Source organism: Atractosteus spatula, chromosome 7, assembly GCF_055471065.1.
Source record: "Atractosteus spatula isolate fAtrSpa1 chromosome 7, fAtrSpa1.hap1, whole genome shotgun sequence".
Lineage (NCBI taxonomy): Eukaryota > Metazoa > Chordata > Actinopteri > Semionotiformes > Lepisosteidae > Atractosteus > Atractosteus spatula.
This window is the reverse complement of record NC_142712.1, coordinates 37,203,873-37,229,464: the sequence shown is the minus strand read 5'-3', so window position 1 is coordinate 37,229,464 and position 25,592 is coordinate 37,203,873. Positions and strand designations below refer to the sequence as shown.

The window sequence follows — 25,592 nt, the reverse complement described above, 5'->3', positions numbered from 1 at the left end:
CTTAAATCAAGGAACACAAACATCCAGAAGCATCATCTTAAGTAAGTTTATTTCCAGAGAAGTGAATGAGTGATACACAGTATGCAGACTTGGTCTTTCTTTTGAGAGTGGCCCTCTCTTGAGCTTACTTCAATGTTTATGCTTTGCAATGACACGTGGCAACTTTATTTAAAATGCATACAGAAAGTACACGCCAATGCTCCACAACTCCGGCTGGGCTTGTGCTTATTTTGCAGCTGAATCTGAAGAGAGCAGAATTAAAGCACTGCTTCATTTATTAAAGAATTACAAACTAAAACAAAACTGCAGGGAACAGTCTAACGCAATGTAAAACAGAAAATGAACACACCATGGTGACAGCAGAATAACCTTTGGCTCCAAAAGCTCTCTTCTAAGTCCAGAGACAGGAGGCAAGTTTCTTGTCCTCTTTTGTAAATGTGTTCAGCTGATCTTCCTCCTACATTGTAACCGATTTCAAATGGTGCTAGAAACTGAAGATGACTCTGAACACCAAAAGAAATCGGTCAGCCTTGGTAAGAGGCCTCAGGGAGAAGGACACCGTGTTAGAAGTTGAGTCTTGTGTCTGTGGGTTATGAGTCTCCATGCCGGTGCTATGCTATTGCTTGTGGTGCAGAATACATTTCTTATAGTGTTTTTCTCTCAAGGTTCTGGTCCCTTTTCCTGCAGAGGCACAGTGTTTTTTTTGGCTTTCCAGCTAAGTTCTTAGTGTCTTTAAACTGATTCCTGACTTAAGTGGTCCTAATTCCAACTGTTTCAATGCCTTTGAGGAGTTTGAGTATCCCTCAGCACCTGTGGATCTCCAGGATCTTCACGTAACAGATCTCTTTGCTATTCCAGTGCTGTTCCTCATAAAGTTCTCAATAGTTCTCTAGCTTTAGAAATGGAAAGGAGATGAAAACATACATCGGTGGATGGCACTGCAGTGCATTCTCATGGCACAGCAATACATTTTACTGTTTCTATTTGCTGTCTATAAACATGCATGTTTGCATACTATATATATTCCATTCTATACATACATTGAAATCAAAAGGCTAGGATACACGGTCAAATTTTCCTTGCACAATAATGAGTGAATCAAACACTAGAGACATCAAAACAATCGTCACATGTCCGCTATGAATCAACCACTGCCCACGTCTGTGTAATCCTTTGGAAAAATGAGCTCCTTTCCTCCTGACGGGCAGCACTGCGTGGGTGACAGCAGGGCTGGTCTCTTTAGGCAGGCAGGCTGGCTGGCGATGTCTCTCTTGCTCCAAGAACACTGATTTCAAATGGTGCTAGATGAAAAACATGAAGCACTCTAAGCCACCACCTGAAACCAGCTTCCAGGAGAAGACCCAAGCCCCTTCTCCCATTTATTTTGTAAACACTCAATTTTTGTAAGCTTCTTAGGAGAAGTGCTTTCAAATGAAGTAGCTGGCAGCAGGTTAAAAGGATCTCTGTTTGCAGTCCCAAACTCCCTCGACACTGAAAATAAAACCCAAGGTTGCATTAGTTACTAAGCAGGTTGTTGGTGCTGTGCTTTAAAAGCCTATTTCTATTGAGTATTCCTTCATGCATCAAATATACCTGTATAACACAATACATTTTACCATAAAAGTAACATTTTCTGTATAATAAGATATATGCACTAGATTTGTTTCAAAATAGTTTAAGATTTAAAAAAATAAGCCTTTGATGGATATGCCTGGTATAGGAATCCTTACATAATGAAAATAACAATGGGAAGCAACAAGCAGGTTTATACAGTAGCATGCCAAGGATCTCACCTCTGTCTAATGCCCCTAGTACTGTGTTATTCTTCAAAGTGCTCACTATGACATATCATGCTAATTAAATGAAGCTGTAATTTAAAAAGGGAAAAGTTATTTTACCGGACAACTTTCTGTACACAAGAAAGATGTTTTATATATATATATGTTTTTTTATGTTTCTGCAATCTGGAGGGTATTTGGTGTGGTACTTAATTACCCAGTTCAGGATTCATAGTTTTGGGAGGATTGTACTGATTGGAGACATACAGATTAACACCGATAGTATTAAGTACGGCTTTCAATGATGCAAAGACACAAAGTAAGCACTGCAGCGCAGACCCGGTAACTGGTGGAATTTCAGATTCAGTGGAATCTGATACAAGTGTGTGAACACGGGCTCTATGCCAGAGAAGGGGTTCACTGCGTGCTTTACACTCAAGAGCGCAGGAGGAGAAATTTTGACTGACGAGCTGACCTTGTAACTTAGACAAAGACCTACAGCACAAGGTCATCACCCCACTCATAAGAAACAAGTGGAGGCCATTTGACCCATCTAGTTTGGTAGCTGGATCTGAGGATCTAATCCTGCCGATGGGATGTTAAAACTCTACAATGTACTAGTAAGACCTCACTTACAATATTGTGCACAATTTTGGTCACCCAGGCACAAAAGAAATATTGTAGCTGTGGAACCAGTCTGGAGAAGAATGACTAGGCACATTCCCATGCTAAAAAAAAAATGTCCTACTCTTGACAGGCTAATAGAACTCTGAACCCTTTTGGTCTTAGACAAGTCTACGGGGGAGTTTGATTCAAGTAATCATAATCGTCATAGGCTCAGCCAAAAGTTACCCACTAGATCCTGATCTTCAGGATCAGAAGTGAAACACGAACCAGAGTTCACAAATGAAAATTACAGGGAAGTGTCTTCACAACAGAATAGCTGACACACTCCTGTATACAAAGGTCTCAGGTTGTTTGGAAGAAGCAGGCCAATCCGGTTTCCAAAGTTAGTACCCTGGCTTCTTTCAAGAAACAGCTGGATGACATCCTCGGAACAATTAGTTACTATAAAACAAACAAAAAAAATGTTGTTAACCTTAATGCAGGCATTGTAAGCAAGATATTCCACAAATCCACACAGTCTGTACTTTTCTTTCCTGGGAAGACAGAAAAAAACATTTCTTGAGACATTCTGTCAATGGTTAAGCTGCACAGCAATTTCAGTACAAACAACTGCAAAGCGGCGACAGCACCTTCTAAATTAAAAGTTGACTGTTCCTTTAAGTACTCATGGCATACAACCAAATTCTTGTTTTGAACTTAAATGAACAATCACAGCAAACAGCATACTGTTTCAGTATAAAATCAATTTCTATATCTAGTCAAAAAACATTCAAATTCAAACACCAGTTTCTAAATCCTAAATTGTAGATACAGATCTAGATAGATGTTAACACAAACACATAAAAAGCCACTCTCTGGCATCCAGTAACTTCCTTCGTCAGATAAACAAGTGTATTATTTTGTTGAGTCATAACCTACCAGTATTTTCTTCTCTCTATAGACGTACTTGCAGAGTTGTTTTTTTCTTTTCTGAAAGCATCAATTCTCAGCCTGTTGTAGAGGCATGTTTTAAGCACTTGAAATTTTGAAAAAACGCCCTTTGACTAGAAATTTAATACAGCCTGGCCCATTCATGTAGGGCAATTATCTCAGTGCCAAAGTCCCAGGGAGAATCTGTCAAAGAAAACACAATTGCAAACCAGGAAACTTTAATCTTGTAAATCTCCATTAACAAGGAAGTATTTTTCCATCTCTTCTTGATAGCACAATCTTGCAGGAATCCTGTATTCCTAACTGAATGAAGGAAACGTAAATCTGAAGTTAAAACGTGCCCTTTTAAAAATATATCTGTTTTTGAAGACAGATGATACCCAGTCTTTTGTTGCTGTGTAATTACTGAAGCAAGAACACACCACTGGATTTTTTTTTTTGCAGTAAACAACCGTCTTTCCATGTGTAAACAGTTTTTTTTCTCTGGTGGCACAGGACCCTGCAAACAAATCAGGTGTTTTTGAAATATTACAAAATAAAATGTGTTGTGAGATGACATCTTGCTGAAATCTTACTCTGTCAGTTGGTCTGAGGGTGAATTTTTAAGGAGATCTTGTGCATTTTTAAAAGACATCTCAGAGGCTTTATAATCATTTTGACAGGGGAAGAATAAGCCATAGGACCGAATACAGAATTCTGTAGCTTGGCTGTTGTGCAGAAATAATTTTTACCGTAAACAGAAATCCTCAAAGAATGGCAGTGTGATAAACATGAATTCATCTTGCATCTTTTTTCTTTAATTACAATGCTAACTGATGTTTTCCCCCCACACTTTACACTCATATGTCTTGCCTTCTGCTTTCTTTTCACATTGAAAGTACAAAAAGCATAAAGTATAACACTTTATTAGAAAGTACTTACCAAGTTCAACTGAGGTATTAACTTGGTCTAGTGCAGTAAAGCATAGTTAAACTGTGGGAAAAATAATAGCAAGGTATAAAAACAGTGAAAGCACAACACACATTTATCAAGCTAAACTTCAGTCTCTGAATCTGGAATTACAGTAACTCACACTATTTTATGTGCACGATGAACAAATTACAACTAGATTCGATTAACAACGACCACATAACACGGTAACACAATAAGAAATTGATTTAAGTACAAAATTAGCAATATATTAGCAGCAGGCGTAGATGATCCTTGTCAAATTAAAATGAGTGACACACTGGACATCTGAATCTAACAGGGCTCTATAATAAAACTTTCAAGCATCGCATCAGCTTTACCCAGTAGGCAATTTATCAAACTCTTAAAAAATGAAAACATAATTTTCACTTGATGTTAATTTGTGGCTTAACAATCTTTGGTGGGTCGAAAAGGAGAGATGACTTGTCTCCCTGTTAAATTATGTCTTGATTACCAGGAAGGAAACATGACGCTGTCTAAAACTTTATGCATAAATATTGTACTCTGCTGCTTTTTCCAGTGTGAAACATTTGCTCAGAATAAGACGTCTCTAGTTCCTCCCTCTAAAAGCCATTACCTCATTGTTAGGATGTCACACCCCTTGTCCACTAATATTATTCCCTACCCCTCCTCTCCCTTTGACTGACCTTATGATAAGCGTTCTGTGTTATGCAACACCATCTGAAACTCCAGTGGGAGGCTTATTAGACTGGTACTTTTGTAACTTAAATAACAGTGTACATTCTGCTCCCTTCTAAACTCTCCATCTGGAGAATATTTTACAGTGTCTCCATTTTTTAAAGCCTTAAAGCCTTAAAAGCAGAATGTGCCTGGCTTAATTTCTGTTACTGTTACTGTACCACTAAGGTGAATGGGGCTTATCAAATTTCTGACAGTAAGCTATTTTGTGTGGAAGGACTGCAGCTCAGTGGCTTTTACTGTAACTTTAACTACATGGACAAAGCCCAGCCACAGAATACATGGAATTGTACTGCAGTGTGTATTACGTAACTTAATAAACAATCCAAATAATTTCTTCATTAGATTTTCTAAAAACGTTTTGCTTTTTTCAAGGCTAAATGTCCCCCACAAGTTAATTATTTAAAAACTACGCCACCTTACAGTAAAACAAAATAAAGTTTATTCATGCATTTGCTTGGTTAAAATGCCTTTAGTCGGATAAAGTTATTCACCTCCCATCACCACTGTTTCTCTCCCATTAAGACAAGCTGGGGTAAGTGAAATATTCCAAAAGCAGGGAAAAAGGAAAAGCCCAGGTTCAAACTGCTGTTCACAATAAAAGAGAACCAGTTTTTGTGTGGAATGGCGCAGGCTGTCTGTTTTACCAGCTAGCCTAAAGAAATGCGAATGAACACAAAAAAAATTCAGCTATAGGTGTTGTGACTGATTTGGATCATCGTTTTGCATTTAATAATGTCCTGCGCCTTATACCACAATATTTTCTGCATTTACATTACCCTCTATTACTTGTAACTCTTCAGGTTATCTGGTAAGTAAACTGTATACATTAGTTGGGGTATACAACACATTTGCACAAAAGATGCTTTTTATAGTACTTTGGAGTTAATGAGGAAAGCTCTCTGAAAGTGAAACAAGACACACTACAGCAGGACTGGGGAGGGGTAGTGGAGATAGCAGATGCTATAGATTCATTTTCATCTCACAATGCCTGAGCGAGTCGCTTGAGTGTAACACAGCCTCTGGTGCTGGTACAAAGGCCTCTGCCTCAGCCAAACCTGTCCTTTCCATAAAGTCCCCAGCATGATAGTTTGAGCTGACACATAGATTATTTAGGAATTTCGACACCTCCCGCAACACGCTGATCTTACAACTGAAAAACATAAAAGATGTCTTCCGTGATGAAAAATCTCTCACATGGGTGAGCGCAAAGCACTTCTTGTGTTTAATGTTTCACTAGCGATTGATTTTTGTTGCCAGAATAAAACGGCTTTGCGAACCATTCGGAGAAAGCAATTCTCTTTTCTCAGCAGTATCCCAGCTTCAAATTATTATTTTTTTTTCCAGGAACCACACCCAGCAAACTGGAAGCTTGGAAACACTTATTGATTTCTCGTACTTGTCACTATTTCTGCAGGTATTCTAAATATCGTTTAAAGCAGTACACACAGTGCCAGAGTAATTGAACAAATAAACCTATCTGGCTCTAAAAAAATGATTCAAAACCACTGATTGGGATCAGAGCGTTCTGTACCGTTTATTGTTTTGCTATTAAATTAGACGATAGAGAGAGAGAAATTCAAAGAGCTAGACATTCCCTCCAGTCTTTAGGCGTCTGAACCTCGGTCATGTTTTGAACATAACAGTACAATGCATTCTGCTTGTTTTTTAAATCCGTAATCTACGTAGTAAATTACAACAGCAATACGCTTTAGAGCCTTTTTAGAGCAATCTGTCCATTTGACATTATTTATAATCTTTTGTACTTGCACTCACAACACTGTGCTCCTTATTTTCACGGCAGCCCAGGCACAGAAGAAGCTTGTGAATTTCAGCACGCAAGGGCATACCTCCGCAGGGCTGAAGGGCGTGTAAGGTAGTGGCCAATTCTATCACTGAACTCGGAAGATGTGGCCTTGCACAAAGTTGGCTGTGCCTCTCCTTACCCAGAATCCTTTTTTGGCAGGTAACCACAGCACCCCCCTCTCCTCCCACGACTCAATCTCAGTCTTTTTTTTTTTTACTTTCTGGCCTTTACAACAACAACAACAAACACGGCTTGTTCTTTCAGCGATTAAACTCTCATACAAAAAAGCAAGAATGGAAAAGCTAAACGCAGCACCAGAGTAGTTTTTCTGAATACATATTTTCTTTGTTTCCAACAATGGAAGGAAGAAAAAAACAGCTAAACAAAATGTACAAAGCCAGAGAAAGAGCACACTTATCTGATACAGCTCCATTTCGGGAGATTCCACAGACATGACAGAGGACATTTGTTAAACAGAAGAGGGGGAGAGTGTGTCTTGTTCATGGGTTTCTTGTTGTTTCTCTAATTTGAGTTTTTTGGGAGCTTTTTTCTGTTGCTTGTTGGTTCAGTGCATTCAGCCTGTTGTGTAATGTTCATGAAAGATTCAAAGGGACTGTATCGCTTTATGTGTCCTCAAAGATGTCAGAAGTCCACCTCAGTCCCAGAAAATCTCCAGGAAATATGAATACTGCACTTTGTTATTATTTTCTTGTGGTGCTTCAAGCCTTTCAAAAAAGATAATCAGGCCATTTCTTTTTCTTCATTTGGCATTTCAACTTGCATGTTGAAATGAGAAATGAAACACTATCTTCACATAAATATTCTGAAGGATTCCAGACGTAGTTAAGTAATAAAACTAGAAAGAAACTGATACCAGGGTCCATATACTTGTTGGCTGCTATATGTTGAATTTGGAGCTGTAAAACACAGACAAAACATAGCTCTGCTCAGGAGTTCCACAAAACACTATTAGTTGGAGTTACTGTGTTTGACTAAGCCTCATTTGAGTAGGTGAGGATCTATTTATACAGATGTACCACATTGAGCTTAACTTAAATAAGAACAGAGAAACACTAAGATCCCTTATTAAAATGTAAAAAAAATACAATTTCTTAGTTATCATCCATGTGCTGATCTGTACTGATAGAGCAGCTCCCCAATACCAATACCACTTTTGTACAAACAAAAGAATCAACTTACATGCATGGGGTCTAGCTTCGGGATTGAGAAGTCACCCATAGGACAGCACCACAGAACTGCATGAGAACCACAAGCTGTAACCCAAGTGCCACTTGTGGAACGCGTACAGTTAGATTACTGGCAGAGTCTGAGGCACAGACTACTATGGGCCAGGCCCACTAGTTTCTTCCAGCTCCAAGTAAGTGACTTGACTGCAACAGATACATTGTGCCATATAGGCCCTGCTACTCTGTCATGGTGTTATAAGAAACATTCAAAGTAAGATACGACACAAAAGTGGTTCTGCTTCAGTCCATTATATAATTTTCACACACGTAAGACACTCTAGATCACATATTTTCAGTCCTTGATCTAGTAACTCCAGCATCTGCTGGCTTTCAGTCCACTTGAACTTTTAATTACTTCATTGAGCCCTTTACTGATCTAACAATTTGATTATAAGTATAATTCTAGGCCGCGTGGAGGTTAGTGTTGCTGCCTTACAGCTTCTTATTGGGTGTCTCTAAATTCCCTCTGAGTGCCTGTGTGTATGTGTACCCTGCAATGGTCTGCTGTCTGGTCCAGAGAGAATTCCCACCTGGGTTTCCATGACCCTTACCAGGAATATACACCTTCTGACATTGGACAGATAGATGGAACTGTTTTATTGGTTGCATCACTTAAATTACAAGAGACTTAGATTTCCAAATTAAGATCTACAGCTTTTTAGCAGCTGAAAATGATACCAAATGGCTAATTATGTAAATAATAAGTTTAAACAACAGACAGCTCTGATGGAATGAAATGCCAGCACACACTGGGGTCACATGGAATGAAGGAAGAGGCACTGTTGAGGGATCCGTTGTCAGCATTCTGGGAAATCAGAGCAGAGAACAGGTGCTAGAGTGTGGTGTAGTGCCAATAAAATTACTCCACATGTAGGGGCTCCTGCCTACCTTTCATCATTCAAAGCTTTCATTCAGATACCTCCATTTGAGCACCAGAGCCCAGATTTGGTTCAAACTCAGACCTGCCACAGTGGCTTTGCACAAGTGGAGTACATTTGGTCAAATGTCACTGGAGGCTGGCCAGGTGTAAGCTGACCCAGAGTGATCTGAGCTTATCAGAACTGCTGCCGCCCCTGCGACATGCCTGGTACCTGCGAGCCTGCAGTGCTGTCAGTGAGAGAGGAATTCTCCAGTCTCTACTCTGATGTACAGTACAGATGCCCTGAGACTCCCAGAAAGAAAAATGGCAGGTGGCTCTTGGAAATACTTGTTTTGGGTAAAAGTCAACAAGGCCCTAATTCGGTAGTGTGAAGGACAGAGAAGTAAATTCCAGTTCATTAACACTGTAATTCTGTAAGAGGAAGAAGAAAGAAAACAGACTTCTTAGATCTCAAATCGCAGAGCCCACATGTTGTCATTGTAAGAAAGGGTCAGAGGGATACCAACAGTGATAAACTTAATGCTGTTCATCGACTTGACACTTTAATAATATTTTAAAATGCCTGGTCAAATCCAGCTGTTTAAAAACGTTTTGCGCTTCAGATACTAATAAAAATAACTGAAGGGGACACAGTAGGGGTTGTAAACTAAGTACAATCATAAATTAGACATCTAGTAAAGTTTTATGTAAAGCCTCTCTGTTTAAAACACAGTGTAATGTCATGCTCCAATGGAGGCCTTGAGATGAGGGACAATTCCTTATCATAATGTTACATCACAGAAGCCATTCCACAGGTGCATTATTTTTGTTATGGTCTGTGATCTTTGACCATTAACTGTCATTTCAGTGGCTGTGCCTAAAGTTGTAAAATAATGAAAATGCTGCACTTCACACGAGTAGCGAGACGTTCTTTTTTATCATGCTGGATTTTCATTTCCAAACAGCGCCTCTCAAATGCATCTGTCAGGTCGTATTCTATAGCAAAAGCTCTGTCATGGGACGGAACTTCAAACAATGTCAAAACTGACAAGGACTCAAGTTTCAGAATTTCCACCAGCCAACTGCACTGATTTCCCATAAAGAGTGCCTTCCTTTCTGGCAATCATGATCCATCACTAACTTGTGTGAAGATACTAGCGGTTTGTCCAACTACCCAGTGAAAATCCTAGCAGGAGATTATACTATAGTATAGTACGCTAGTGACTTTTATTCCTTACTTTCCAAAAGAGATAAGGGAAATTAATTTGTTGATCATTTATGATGTATAGATATATACATGTATAACTCTAATTCTAATTATACACATATATAAATTAAAATTACGATTATAAATGATAATTATATCAACTGGATGAGACTTTCTCTTTTCGCTTGTAGTGGCTAAGTCTTGGGCAGCATGGTGGGGAAGTGGTTAGCCCCTTGGAGCACTCGGGCCCTGGGTTCAATTCCAGACCTGTGTCTGTGTGGGTTTCCTCTCACAGTCCAAAGACTTAATTGTAGTTTAATTGGCTTCTAGGAAAATTGGCCCTGATGTAAGTGTGTGTCTGTGTGTGCCTTGCAATAGACCGGTGTCCCTTCCTGGGTGTATCCCGCCTTGTGCCCGTTGCCTGCCACGAACGACTCTGGCTTCCCCATGACCCCCAACTGGAAGAAGTGGATAGATTAGCTGACATTTATTGCATTTCTAAATTAAAAGATGAACCCATACAGTTGGAAGCAAAGTGTAACGTTCAACAATAAGTCAGAGCAAGATTTTCCCAAATTCCAGCCTTGATCGTGTTAGCATTTTATTTTTCCCCATTAGGGCTGTCCTCCTTCACACACTTTTCCTCCTCCTAAACAAATCCTCCTTAACCTGAAAAAAAAATTTAGACGGCAGACCAGCTGCCTCGGATTTCACCTGCAGCCTTATTTTTCATTTTATTTCCCTCGACTCGAGTGAGAGCCAGAAAAAGAACACCATTCTAAAAACAGAACAGCCTTTCCTCTGTCTGTAGGGCTGGCGTTGTGTATTGGTACTCGGAGCTACTAAACTGAGCATTCTGTCGTGATCCATTTCTTTAGAAATAAATCAAGTCAAGATCCACATTTTCACCAGCTGGTCAAAGGCGGTGATCACATCAAACCTTTCAATACTAATGAATAAGAGACATCACTATACAATGTCTTAGAGTACGCTCATTTGTTTATGGGACATAAAAAGAAGTTCGAGAAGGCTGGCTATTTTCATCCTTGTACTACCCTTGCAAGATTATCTAAATTACTAGATATACTGTAGTAATAAAACCGACCATGAACAAAGTGAATAAATGCATCAGCATGCTAGAGCTAGGAGACAGAATCTGCCATGCCGCCCTGTTATTGTGTGTGAATTTGCAAGGCCACTGAGCAGAGATGTTCAGTGGGAAGGGGGTCAGATATACTGCTATTCCCCTTTCCGAACCACTTTCTCACCCCCCCTCCTTCATTAACACACCCTTCAGTTAAAACGTTTAAAGCACTTTAACCCTTGTGTGCTTGCTGTAGCCTCACTGGGCTGTTGCCATGGTGATACAGTGGTAACACAGGATGATGAGGTCTCATTATACTGCATTAGAAAAACAGGAGTGAATGTGGTGTTCTTGATAGAGAAGAAAGCAAAACAGCAAGCATTTTTGTCATCATAATAGCAAAGCATATCACGAGTCAGACCTCTGCAAAAGCATTAAGAAATGAAAATGAAGTTACTGGTCATCGTCGGCCAATAGCACTGCCATTTATTGACTATCTAGGCCGACATGTTACTGGTAGCAGGCGTGACTGATTGCCTTTTTCTCTCTCTGCTGTTGTGATTTTTTAAAGTTCTTGTTAATTATTCAAAGCCTACAGTTTGCAAGAACAATGCCAGCTAAGGAAAAGACACAAGGCTGCATTTCAGACACTCTGGACTTGTACGTTATGACTAGCCTTTTAAACACAGGCTCTCCAAAAATCCCTACATTAGTTTGCATGCTAATGCTGAACTTAAAATAGCAACTCACACTTACTGCTAGCAGTACATCACACACGTTTCTTTAGCTAGAAGCCTTTTGAACTTGTTCCTGGAGCACATTACAGAGCTAGTAATTTCAGGTCAAAATGTAGTCACCTAAATTTCTCCTCCGCTAACATACTGTACAGTAATACTAATAGGAAATGTGATACTCATTTCTGATAATTCAACGTCACCTCATATGTCCGTTGGATGCAGACATGGCTATTCGATCTCCAGCTGCTGTTTCAAGCATAATGCTTAGTATAATAACAGTTCCCTGCAACACTGTTTAGAATTTGTACAATTTTAGTCTCCAAAGCACTTTCTGTAACTTTCTTTATATAACGAACTCTGCCCAGCGACACATGACGCATTTCAATCTGCAATACAGGCTTGAGGTGTCGCTGGTTCTCTTTCAGGAAAGCTTCTTTAGAGGTTTATATGTCAGCTAGAGTAAGTCAGTAAGTTAAAACTATAAGGTTAAATGGTATTTTCCTCCTTGTACAGGTTAAACTAAGTAGAGTGTATTTGTATGTATTTTTTCTTTGATATTTTACAGTCCATGCTCCCCAGATATAAAAATCTCAGATTCTGACCTTGAAGTTTAAGGAAGGCAAGCAGAACTGCTGGCTATATAAAACAGAAGTGGTAAGACAGACTGGTCAAGGTACTGTAAAGTTATAGCCCTCTGGCAAGAGCCAACTGATATGCCAGGATTGTTTGGTAACAGCATGGCCATATTCTGATTTATCGCCACAGTCCTTTATCTCTGATGTTAATCAAGCCAGTGTGCTTGCCAACTCCAGTAATGTGCTGCTGTTGATAGGTTTCACGCCAGGCTGGGCTTTTTGAAGAGTCTTGGTTTCCTCAGACACATGGTTGACAACCCTCTCTACTGAATCTAGGCTGCTCTGTCAGCCTTCCTAACTAGGAAGCTGTAGGAATCTACCTGTATTAGTTTGCTTGGCATTTTTGTACAATTCCAGGTCCAAACTCCATCTACTGTACCATGAAGGCCTTTCACTGTAAAACTTGCGCCAGAGGCAAAACAGTGAGTTAAAAGCTATATTTCCTGTCGTCTATATTCCCAGGGGTGCGTGCTTTATGTGAGACGGGAGCCATTTTTGTGGGAACCTTGCTCAGCCATCAGAGCCGTGATTTGATTTTGGACAAATGTTCCGTGCAGCTTTTCATCTAAACCCACTTGGCTGCTTTGAGATCTAGTTTGTTAATCTGAGGCTGAACTCGCCAGTGTACTCCACTTGCCTCTGTGCGACGCTGTCAGACTCCTTAATCCGCACACTTTGCTGAGGTGAAACATCGCCTCTGAAATCGGGACATGATGGAGACAATGGTAAAAACGAATAGGGTGTGGTAAACACCGCAAAAAGCGTTTTAGGTACCTAATTCTTGACCGTGAACTTGTCAGAGGACATAACTAAAACATAGGCTAAACAGGTGGGAACCTGTTGGTTTTATTTTGATCAAATTCAGAAATATAAAGAACACTGTGGAAAGGGTTTGACATTCCTTCAGAGCTGTAGTGGAACACTCTATTTGTCCCTACTGCATGCAGATCGCTACCCTGCGTAAAATTTCACAGTAGCAACCTTCGCTCTATTGCAGATACAAATATTACAGCACGTCTTGTATCCTTTTCATTCCTCCTTTTGCTAACCTGATTCCTGCTGGAACGGTTAAAGAACAAGGCGTATCCTTGCACGGCACTGCACTATTTGTACATAACAGTAAGAGCTTTAAGGTCACTGAGCCCTGCTGGCTTGCTCTTGCTTCATGATACTGACCGACAGTGTTGTACTAAACAACACGCAAGGCGCTCTTACCTTTAGCTCAGTTTGCGTTACTTCTCCCCTGTGAGGTGAGGCAAGGTGAGCAGCCTGTTCCTTCTGCTTCCGTCGTAGGGCGTCTGTTTAAATACAAGTCTGTGGCGTATGCTGCAGCAACAACTCCTTGGCAGGCGCATACCCACTTACATCATCGCCTGAGCTCGCTGGTTGTGACATCACAATCCCGAATTCTGAAAAGGGCCAGCTGCGCAGTTTGATTTGATTTCAACGCAAAAAAATAGGATCTAAAGGCACGAGATACCAGAGTAGGAACCTGAGATGAAAACCCAGGCATCCTACGAAGCAAAAAAGAACTATGTACCTATTAGTCCTTAGGGGTGCTAAAATATCCCCCATTTACTGAGGAGCAAAATCACCCTCAGTAGCGCTTGGAAAGCTCTATGCGAATAAAGAGACACGCCGAATGGCGCGAGAGACAGCAATAGCTGCAGAATCATCACAGAATCCCAACTTAGACAACAGACAGTATGGCACATACACAGCTGCGCAGGATATGACACAGATTCTTGACAGTAAATTAAACCTCACTGTACATTAATTTCTGCCCCCTGGTTGAAATGTTTTGTTTCTTCAACAACTGAAGTCTGATGCTCTTCCTGCAGTAATTTTAATGTACAATTCTCAGTATGTAAATTGGAAAAAAAGTTGTAGTCACGATGACTCAAAACACAACAGACTGCCTCCTGTGCCGCTCCTTCTTAATAGATCGAATCATAAAGAAATCATCACGCCTTTATTCCTGAACAGCTTTAATATTCATTGACAGTAAAGAACATAACTAAGTCTCAATGTGTGATAGAAAAAATGAGAAAGAAAAAATCCATTTTTGGCTCATTTGCGTCTGAATCAGGAAAGTCAAAGCAGGGAAAGATATAGTATACACAGACATGCAGCAAGAACTCCTTACACCAACAACACAGAAGATTCATACATGACATCTCTCTCCTTCAGCCAATCAGAAGCAGGCTTCCACCTGCTTGCTGGTGTCTAGCCAATGAGAACACACTGCCTCCACACTCTGGGGGCCTCTCAAAGTCCAATGGGAAACAAGCTCTACCACTTAGCTGATGATGCAGCTGCATTAGGAAGTCTATCACATGCAAGTTGGAAAACTGCCAACATGGAGTCACCAAGAGAGCAAGGTAAACAACTTTCCTGCTACACAGCCATGACATTTAGGCCCCTGGTTCTGCTTTCAGGGGCAAACTAATTTGCAAAGGCACAAACATAATCCCCAGCACTTAACCAGTGCAAGAAAACCAGGGAGAAACAGGAAGAGCCAACCGGTCTTCTCTCACTCTCCAAACAGAGAAATAAAGATCACTGCGTCACCACTTCTGTTTCCATTAACTACGCAGCAACAAATCTCAGAGCTAGAACTCTTTTAACCCCGCAGAAGCAGCAGCAACAATAGCCCTGAGTCTTCCTGTGACCAGGATGATTAAATAACCTCGTGAATTACGTTGGAGATGTCTGGATCAGCCCGAATCTGTCAGAAACAGCAAAACCCGATCGCCTGAAAGCTTTCGTTACGGTACGCCCGGATTTCGATTCGGTGCGCAGCCAAAGAAAAGGTGCCCATGTACCCTCCCCACGTCCCTGTTCAGAATGCCGCCCTTCCCCACCCATACAGTCAGTCGTTCGTCCCAGAAAGAGTTAATCGTAGGGAAAAATCAGAAAAAACAAGACAATGCATGATACCTTGTTTACAGGAAAACATCATCACTTACCATACTGTTATACGTCCTACAGGAAAATAACAGGCCGGCAGCAGTAGGTTAGGTGGAGAAATACAGTAGCTTGTGCCTCTGTATCATCTAGGTGACAACTGCCTATATATATAGATTTCTTTCCTACATATGTATGTTTGCTCCCTATTCCCCATCACTCTCTATGTACAATGTAAAATATAAGTGTTAGTATTCTGTATAACCTAGATTATTCTCGATTAATGCTCCCCCTGCGCTCTTCGTCTCATCAAAAAGAACCTTCCAGAACAACCGTTCTTGCGTTAACCCTTCGTTCCGCGCCCCCTTCCCTCCGGCGCCTCAACATTTGCCTCCGACCGAGGTAAAGTACGTCACATCTTCAGCATCCTTCTTACAACTCCGCAACGCTATTCCTGACGTGGGTAAGACCAACGGTGAGACAGTAAAACACCCAAAATAAAAGTAAAGTAGAAAAGAACGAAAAAGGAAAAGGCAAAAAAAGAGATATTTTTATGTGCCGTCCACTCTCAGGTAGAAAGCCACAGGACTCCGAGCTCCTGGTATCTTAGCTGCTTTTTCCCCTCGACGTGAAAAAGTGACGTAGCGACTAATTCAAATTCTCTCTCTCTCCTTCTATCTCTCTCTATTTTCATCTAGCTGCAGCAACAGCAGTATTGCTCTTTCAGACATCAACAGAGCCAGTTCTCTCCGACACACGCGCACACACACAAACAGATACCCACATACACACACTCACAATCTCTCTCCCTTAGTGTGACGCAGCACTTAATTCTCCAGGCTTTCTCCCAGTGTTGTAGCTACACAACTGCAGCTCCTTGAAAAACTCAGGCCAGCAGCACACTGCCGCACAGACACACACAGCCGGAGCTACTCTGTTAACAGGCCGCAGCCACCTCTCTCTCCGCTCCCTCCCTCTCTCAGTGTCACCCTTTAAACCAGGTCTCTCTCTCTCTCTCTCTCTCCGTCTCATTTTCTTTTTCTCTCCCTCGCTCTCTATCTGTCTCTCTGTACTGCTCGCAGTTGCACTCGGCTTCTCCAAGCTAACTGAGCCGTCTGTGCCTCCTCAGTCACCTGACAACCTACTGGTTTTAAAGGCACATTGTCCCCATTTGTAACAAAACAAAAACAAAACACAGAAAAAACAAAACAAAACCGAGAAGGAAGGCTCGACCTGGGCTTGCCGTTAACCCAGCTCAGCCCCCGACACAAACCAGGAGCTGCTCTCCAGCTGTGCAACATCTGTGAACATGCTCACAATCTGCACACTACCTATGCAACAGGGAAGTGAATGAAAATGTTAAGATGATATGATGGCAGCAAAGCAAAACTTCAGAGAAGCTGCCTATTCTCTACCCAGCACAATCCCTGGATGCATTGCGCCCATTATTGTTATTCAGCCAAACTTTTCGTGGATGCAATCCCCTTTTCCCATTCCAAACTAATCAAGACGTGGGACAGAAAAGATGCCATAACTCACTCTTCAAGTCTTCTTCTGTTCCTTCTCAACACTTCTGGGACACCTGTTCTTCCAAAACTGTTTTAGTGTCAATGACCACTTACAAAGCTGTTATTATTATGGGCTTTTTCATGTATTTTTTTTAGAACAGTGAGCTGGCACACCTCTGTTTTATGACCACATATTACTGCGGTTTCTTCCAAACAACGCTTCCTTTAAATAGCAATTCAAGTACGGTATTTTATTTGGTCTGTGTATGATTATGGAACTTGGTTACAATAAATGCTCCAAAGACCGCATCAGACACTAAATTATTAATTCGGTCAGTCAACAATTTCCCTGTTCTAGCAATTCCTAGCAATGTGTTAGTGAATTTATTTACTACCAGGTTTTGAGCAGGGACATTTCAGCAATGAGACAACAACTAAAAGTCTGCTTTTCCAAATCTGTAATGAATTATAATAATACTATCGGGCAGAAAAAAATGTTGCAAAGCCCTATACCCCTCCTCAGTAGAAACACGTTCTTTTACGATGAAAATATTATAAAACATTAGTCGTTCAGCTTTGTTTTCCAAGGGGAAATTTCGAGCCTTAAAAGATAGAATGGGAAGTTATGTTGTTGCTAGTAGTTTTAAAAACCTCAGACATAACCAACTGGTAATCACACTCCATTTCTCTCATGTTCTCATAACGTTCTTTCGCATTACTTTCATTTCACTCGTACTGGCCCTGACACCTCAAGGGTGGATGGGAATTGGAGTTCTTCGAGAAACGGAGATAATGCACAAGATATGATCAAGACCTCCAGAGCAGTGTCTAACCCTGGAATAGAGGTTGGCCAGTTCAAACCACTTTGACCTTCTGAGTGTACAGTAGGCCTTTTCTGTGACTCTTTTGCACTGTTCTCCTTCCCAGTGTTAATGGGATAAAGCTAGATCCATTGAACACAAATTCATTGTTAACCCTTTCTCTCCTTTGTGTGCATAATTTAGAATTACTGTGGACCACTAAGAGCAGTGTTTAGTCTAGCCAAATACTGCACACTATGAGAAAACACATCCCCATTCTAAATTTGTGGTTCCCTTAAGACTGCCAAAGTACTGAATAAGATTTTAAACGGCATATATAAATATATCATAGGGTTTCCCACAGCAGGGTTTGAAATTCTCATTCAAGACATGCAATGGGACAGGTGTGTTGTTTTCAGTGCACGCCTTGGTGTTGTTCCTATGTGTCTGCTTATTTGTTGGCTGTGTTTGCAGAGCACAGTCTTGACAGACAGGGATCTGAAGTTGGGACATAATTAGGATGAAGACTGACACGGCCATATAAGGATTTTTCTAACCCGATACTCTGAGTAAGAAATCTAGTATAATTGAGATTAAATGGCTATTTTGTTGACTTTTCACATTCGCGCAACACAAGTCGACAGATTTCTGCTTCTGACTTTATGCAGGTTCTAGAGCATATTTTAAAAAGTACAGTAAAGGATGCAATATATCTGTTATGAATAATTACTGTTTGAAATAACAAAGAATATTTTTATCTTTTTATGTAAATTGGAATCAGTATTGTATCCCAGTAATGTACTGAATGCAGCTATTTGGTCTGCGTCTTTACAAGAGGCCCAGGAGTAAAGACAGAACTGTCCTGAAAAGCTACTCAGACGTGATCTATTTTTATCATTTTAGAACACATTTTGATCCCATGAAAGTTCACTGATACTCTTAAAAGGGAAAACCAAAGTGATTGAGTGTGAAAAAATATTGAAATTATTAATGCTGTCTGGTATCAGCTGGTATCTTTTGCATTTAAGAAGTAAATGAATATACAAAATGACCTGAAATTTACATTTCCCACAAACAAAGTCTGAATAGTAAAAGCTGGTTGAGGATTTTCTAAGATGTTTTTGTGTGGTACAGTATGACAGGAAGAGGGAGAGGAAACGTTTTCACAGTGCCAGCCTTGGGATATTTTTGTGCGGGCAGAAATTAGTCTTATTTTCCTTGTCCTTTCAGCATCTTTGTGGGGGCTTGTCTATGAGACTTTAATCCTCTAGAAGTATCCGAAAAAGGTGAATGAGGTAAGAGGCATTTGAATTTCTGAGTCCTGAGCTGCACAGTGCAGGTTCCACCACACGTTGTACAAATTACTGTCAGCTATTTATAGTAGCCTCAGCAGCAAGATTTCTTATCATGTGCATCCCAAGGTGAATTTTCTTTGCCTAAATGCAGGAGGAAAATGTTTGCGTTTGAGAGAAAAGCACACAATGTGAAGCCGAAAGCACCGCACTGTCGTTTGAGGATGACTTAGCAATTTAGCAACGAAAGGTTCTGGCACAGTGAGGGGGTGAGGGTTTTGATCCTCTCGTTCACACACAGGTGGAATGAATTTGGAGGTTCTGGGTCAGCGTTTTGTTCCTGTGATATGAGGGGAATCGCACAGTTTTTAATGGGAATTTCCAGTCGCCGCAAGGAATGGCCGGGGAATAGAGACTGAATTGTTTTGTTACTCTTCAACAATGAATAATGCCACCACCACCCCCTCGCCATTCTGGTGCACGTTTGCAGTCCTCTGCAGAATAACGAGCACAAGCCAAAGCTTTTGCCGCAAAAAGCCACAGGAAAGAACGAGGCCGTTTTCTCTCTTTTCCTTTTTTGTTGCCAGGCTTTCACTCTCAGAGCATCCCTGCAAAGCCCCATGATGCAGCTCTCCCCCCCCCACCAGCAGTGTTTTGGTGTCCTGAAATGCACTGGCAGGCTGTGAGTGAGAGGCAGTCACGGGGGGGGAGAAAAGGAGGGGTGGAGGCAGTGGAGACAAGCACAAGGTCAGGTGAGCCGTGCCGGTGCCTCCAGGAATGCTGGGAGGCAGGTGACACCACCGCAAAGAAGGTCTAAGCTTCTTACAGATTAGAGCTCCTAATTTAACCGGAGGGGCGAGCATTCATGGAGATAATGAAAAAGGCAGCCTCCAGAATCAAACGGAAGAATGAAATGCTTCCACCAACTGGATGGGAATGCTTTTCCGTGCTCTACAGGAGCTAAACGCTCAGCATTCGATGCAATGCTTCCCGATTAGACAGCAACTTGGTGTTCAAATAAAAAGAAGAAATAAAGAAAAGGCAGCCGTGAACACGGCTGACTTTCTTTTTATTTACATTATTTATTTGCATCATAATCCACTAATCTCTGTCGGAAATTACCTGGGGACAAGGCCCTTGCTAGCACTGTAAAAAGATGTACGTTATACTGTAGTTCACCCCTCTTTCAGAAGCCACATCAAACAGCTTCTCTGGCCACCGAGCCATTTTCCTCAATTGTAGCTAGCGTAAACCCAGGGACTTTAAAATGCTGATTTGCTGTGCGCTTAGACAAAACACACTCTGTGGTGCCCAAGTTCAACACTGAAGCATCTCTGTAGTGCAACGTCTGTGTGGGCCTTCACAGACAGACTGGGCAACAGCAGCAGCACGTCTTCCAGCCTTCATAAGCCAGCCGGGAAACAGCTGCGCCGTCTCTCTCAATGAGCTTCCCAAACCACAAGTGTCTGACTCTTTAGCGCCAACCGGTGGCAGGAAGGAGGACTTTTTTTTCCCTCTGTAAGCCAGTTCGCTGCTGTTTTGTACAAACACCGGGCCTTGCAACGCTCCTTAAACACAGACGCTGCCAGGTCCAGCTCGGATGTTTCCGCCTTTATTTTCCTTTTATAAAAAAAAAACCTAAATGGCATTACGAACGTTTTTCGGCGCCGCGTGCTCTGGTTCAGAATAGGCAGAAAGTATGAGCGTGTATCCGTTTTTGGAAAAAAAAAAGATTCCCAAAGGCACAAATCTCTGACGTTGCTGTGGTTTTATTCCCACTGCTGCCTGCTGGAGTGGCCTTGTGTGTTAGACTGTGTTTGACTAATGGGAGGAGCAGGGAAATTGTTGACTGAAGAATCAGCCTCCAACCTGTTCTATTCTGCCATTGACAGCCTTTGGGAAATGCAAACTATTCGGGCAATCAAAGCCAGTTATCCTGTATCACAGTGGGGGGGGGGAAGCTTAAATTATCAACAACAGTAACAATAGTGGGCAGGAGAGGGCATATTTAAGTGAATGGATTTGCAACCTGGTGGTTATGCTCTGAAACTGTACAGCCTGCAGGACAGACGTTTCTATTTTAGGGCATTTGAGGCAGTGAAGATATTAAGCAACTACAAGAAGGTTAATGCCATCATCCATACCTTAAGCGATGCCTCGACAGTAGGTAGTATTAAAGAGACATTCACAAGTATTAAGTGCTGAAGGCTGTAGTTTTCTTTTGGAGGGCGGGGGCTCAAGTGATAATGCAGTATGCTTCACACTGTTCCTTCCTGCTGTCTATTTATACTCCATCATTCACTAGGCAGGGTGTTAATTTTAGCAGTGTCATCTCTCGGCAGTATTCCTCTTCCTAAACCTTAATCTCCTGCAGAAGAGGAGCAGCGTTCATTTTTAAAGCCCCAGCGATGGCTCCCGACGCATGAGTCAGGCTTATGTTCCCTAGCCTCTGCAGCCCTGGCTTTTTTTTTTCGTCCTCCCAAATTTCGAGTGCCTGTGCTTGCGACACCCGAGATGCCAAACAGACGAAGGGCACAACGGCCACTTTTTATTGTCACGTTTCCGAAAGTTCCGATTGTAAGCACGATCGCTTTGGGAAGACCACCACATGGGCACCCTAGTAGCTTCTTCCTCAACATCCTTTGCTGATGCGCTTACTAAGACAGGCAGGGAAGGTGCATTTGGCAAAGTCAGAGGACCTGGTTTAACATTGAACCATCAAATCAAGCAGAAAGTAGAAATCTCTCATCTCATAAGTACTGTATTACTACATCGTATTTATTATTAGCTGTGCACATGGCAGTGGAATTTAGATCGCAAGTGCATGTTGAATCAGAATAGACACGCAAGCTGATGTTTCTACGTATCACATCTGTTCCTATTTCTATGTGTTAGTACTTACTCATTGAAGTGCTCTTTTGGTTTTAACTTTTAAAACTTTCTCTTGATTCTCAGTTGCCCGTGGCTCACAGAGCTCCGCAGTTTACATGCAGAACATGACGATGCCGGTATCAGACTGACCTGGCCGAGTGCAAGAGCTCGAATGTGAAAAGGCACGCAGTCCTACATGAGAGGACTGGGGCTGAACAGTAACAGTGACACCCACTGATGGTAAAGATTAGTGCTTTCATTTTATTATGGTTTTTCTGTTGGTTAAAATCAGTGTGTGTATAAGCTTACCTCAAGGCCCAGCCTGCGTAGTTATTCAAGACTTGTCTCCTGTTTCTTATTTTGGAAAGGGAATAATTGTCACAATTCAAAAAAATCAACAAAGTTTTAAAAATTCAAAACGCAAAACAAGGTGTTAAAAATGGGCTCATAAAAATGAGAGACTTCTAAAGTCTGTTGCGACCCAGACTTTTATTCAAAATCTCAATTACGTTTAATTAACAACCAACCAATTAAGTGATAATTGGGAAAATTACGTTTTTAAGTGAAGCCCATCCAGAGATCTACAGAGTAACAGTAAGATCACAGAATAACATCAGGAATAAAAACTTAAATACTAAATTCTACTTACCTGCTTTCGGATGATGATGCAGCATCATACTTTCAGAGGAGTTTGAAGCTGAAAGTGTGTAACAGGGAAAAATGTAAATCTTTGTTTCTAAATCATTCATTCACTGACTGACTTGAAGCTAAGTCAAGACTGAAAACGATGTAATACCGAAGGAACTTTACTGAATCCCCCAAACACTTGGGAAACACTATTTGTATACATTCAGCCTCTTACATTATACTATATAGTGAAACAAAGTCTCAGGGTCTTCATAGTTAAAAGACGAAGCGCTTCTGATTATCCAGACACACCCACACCTGCGTATTCGTTTAAATTCATGTATGTGTACGTTCACATACCGCAAAGGAAAAGGTGGTTGGCAAGCAATTTCGAGGTACGACATATTTCACATTCTAGGAAAAAAAACGTGAATCTGTAAAGCAATACCGTATAAAAGCACTGTGCTTCTGATGTTTGGTTTCTCTCTCCATCGGAGTGTTTTCAGTGCGTGCGCAGGATGGATGAGGACGCGGCTCTGAAATGCGTATGTGAACCACAAGCGCACACTCGGTATATAAACTGCGTATAATATCCTCACTGCCACGATACAGCGCTCTCCATCCACTGTGACGCAGCCCTTCAATGTGCTGAACTGCCTGAACTGCATCTGATCGGACCACCTTCCTCTCTCTCCCCGTCTCCGCCACAGGCTGTCGCGTTGGGCAATCCTTCACAAGGCTTTTTATCCTCGAAGGCCCGTTTTCTGCGCACTTGCCCACATCATACGCAGGTAGAAATACCCCTACAGCCGGATCTTTCTGGTTTCTCCACCGCTCAAAGCCCAGCAAACTGCCTTTTGAGATTCTGTTTCGAAACCACACCTCGCAACCCTGCGTAAGTGGCTCATGAATTATTTCACCAACAATAAGACTATTAATGGTAAAAAAAAAGATTTTTATAATTGGATTAAATATATCCGATTACAATATTAGCATACAATATGTGAAAGTTTAATGTTCGCATTAAAGAAAATATGTAAACTGACACAATAAAAGCTACATGTATAAGAAGCATGACGTATGGACGCAGGACAGCTCAGTCTCACTAAGGAATACCGCATCACTTCCTATAGCCGAAACTATAGACTCACCTTGATAAATGAACTGTGGGATCAGTATCCCTTTTCTCAGTTTGTGCCTCTTTCTTTTTTTAGTTTGTTGAACTGGACTGTCACCTGCTCCGTTCCTGTCTCTCGAATTCCATTATTTTCAATCTTGAATCATCTCTCATGCCCCCCCTCCTCCTTATTACAGAATCCCTATCGATTTTTCCACAGCTTAATAGCCGAACCCCGCCCCTCCCACACTATCCCGCTGTCCGATTGGCCGGCCTCTCAGCAACTTCTTGCTCTGACGTCACAATCACATGCGGTTGACGCATGTTTACAAACATTTGATAGAATCACGTGGTGCTGGGAACCATTTACCGTAAAGTCCCTCACACTCCGCCTTCACATTTTTGTAAACATCAGAGTCCGCGGCAATCTAGTTCAACTGGTCCGTTTCTCAAGTTTTAAGCATGCCGGAGACAATGCCAGCATAAAACTAGGTATATTGAGCGTTTGTAACGATACTCAATGTAATATATACGTATGAAGAAAGAGAATTAGGTTAACATCGTTGTTACATTAAAATGTGCAATGGAATACTTACCCGAGTGTAACACGAACATTGAATGTATTGCATCATTCCTATGTGTTTTTCCATTGTGTCTAAGCATCTGCATTGTTCGGTGTATTAAAACAAATAGCACTGTACAATAAAAGGATGTAGGGGACCCGTTTGTAAAACCAAAGAAATAAGATGCAGCTAAAACTATACGAGGATTTAAAATAGGACAGTTTTCTTGTTATTTCATCCTCTAAGGACGTCAGTGCCCGTCAGAATTGCCTTATGATGAATAATCGATAAAAAAGAGGTTTAAATGTTGCATTCTGAGTCACTATTTACAATAAGTGGATTGTACTCGCAACCGCTCTTTAACCTTGATGCGCGGGGCACAGAGCGAATGACACGGCGCTCCGGTAGTTCTGGAATGAGCTGGCTCTCTCCTGTCCTGTGCGTGGGGATGTCAAGTCCCTTGTCCAGGGACAGGAGCTGCAGTGGGCTGTGGAAATTTCCGCTCAAGGCAGGGCTGTGAACATGCCTCTCAGATGGTAATGACGCAGCTCGCTGGTTCTGCTAGAGTAAACCCTGTAACAGAGCACCCAGGTGGCCTGTAATAAGACTGCGTCAATGCCGGGTCCTTTGTTTCGGCCGCTTTTAGTTGAAAATTGGCTATTCTTCCGTAGCCATTGCGTTCATTCGCTTTTGAAAACAAGTGTGTTTTTTATGAGGTGCTGTTTGGCTTTTTATGAGGTTTGAAATTTGTCTTCCTGATTTATAAGTTTTTTACATATACCTAATTGATGTTATTACTCATATTAATATAGAGATTCGTTTCTATTTCACAATTAATCCCGTTTTCCTCCAATCCACTCATCATTATTATTTTTAATTCTAGAAGCACAGCTGGAGTTACTGGTACTAGGAATACAAGCCTTGCCAGCAGTTTGAAGCAGTAAAGCGCATAAAACAGGAGAGGGCAATATTGTACCAGGAATTGAACATCGTCTTTAATTGTTCAATAGTCATTAGTAAGAGATCTCACATGGGGAAAGTGCATATAGCAGTTACTGGCTTTATTCTGTTAATAATAATAAAAAAACAACACAATTTGCCAAAAACAAAACATGATGGTTTACATACTGCTGCTAATCATGTCTGCATATAGTGAATTATCATGTGATCCGAAGGAACAGTTCGAGACTATTCAGTACTGGAATACCTGGCACTTGATAATAATTACACTTATATAGCACTTTTCTGGACACTCCACTCAAAGCGCTTTACAGGTAATGGGGACTCCCCTCCACAACCGCCTACCTGGATTATGCGACAACAGCCAG

At 41.3% G+C, this 25,592-nt stretch overlaps 1 long non-coding RNA gene across 1 annotated transcript; it reads right to left on the bottom strand.

The window, feature by feature from the left end:
* Positions 1-32: 32 nt before the first annotated feature.
* Positions 33-23,962, bottom strand: LOC148830894 (uncharacterized). The gene is made up of 7 exons (XR_016091345.1): positions 23,736-23,962; positions 22,607-22,654; positions 22,267-22,311; positions 4,257-4,307; positions 3,324-3,518; positions 2,878-2,938; positions 33-1,491 (listed from the first exon to the last, which is right to left on the bottom strand). It is a non-coding gene; the product is annotated as an uncharacterized LOC148830894 (long non-coding RNA).
* Between the last annotated feature and the right edge of the window lie 1,630 nt (positions 23,963-25,592).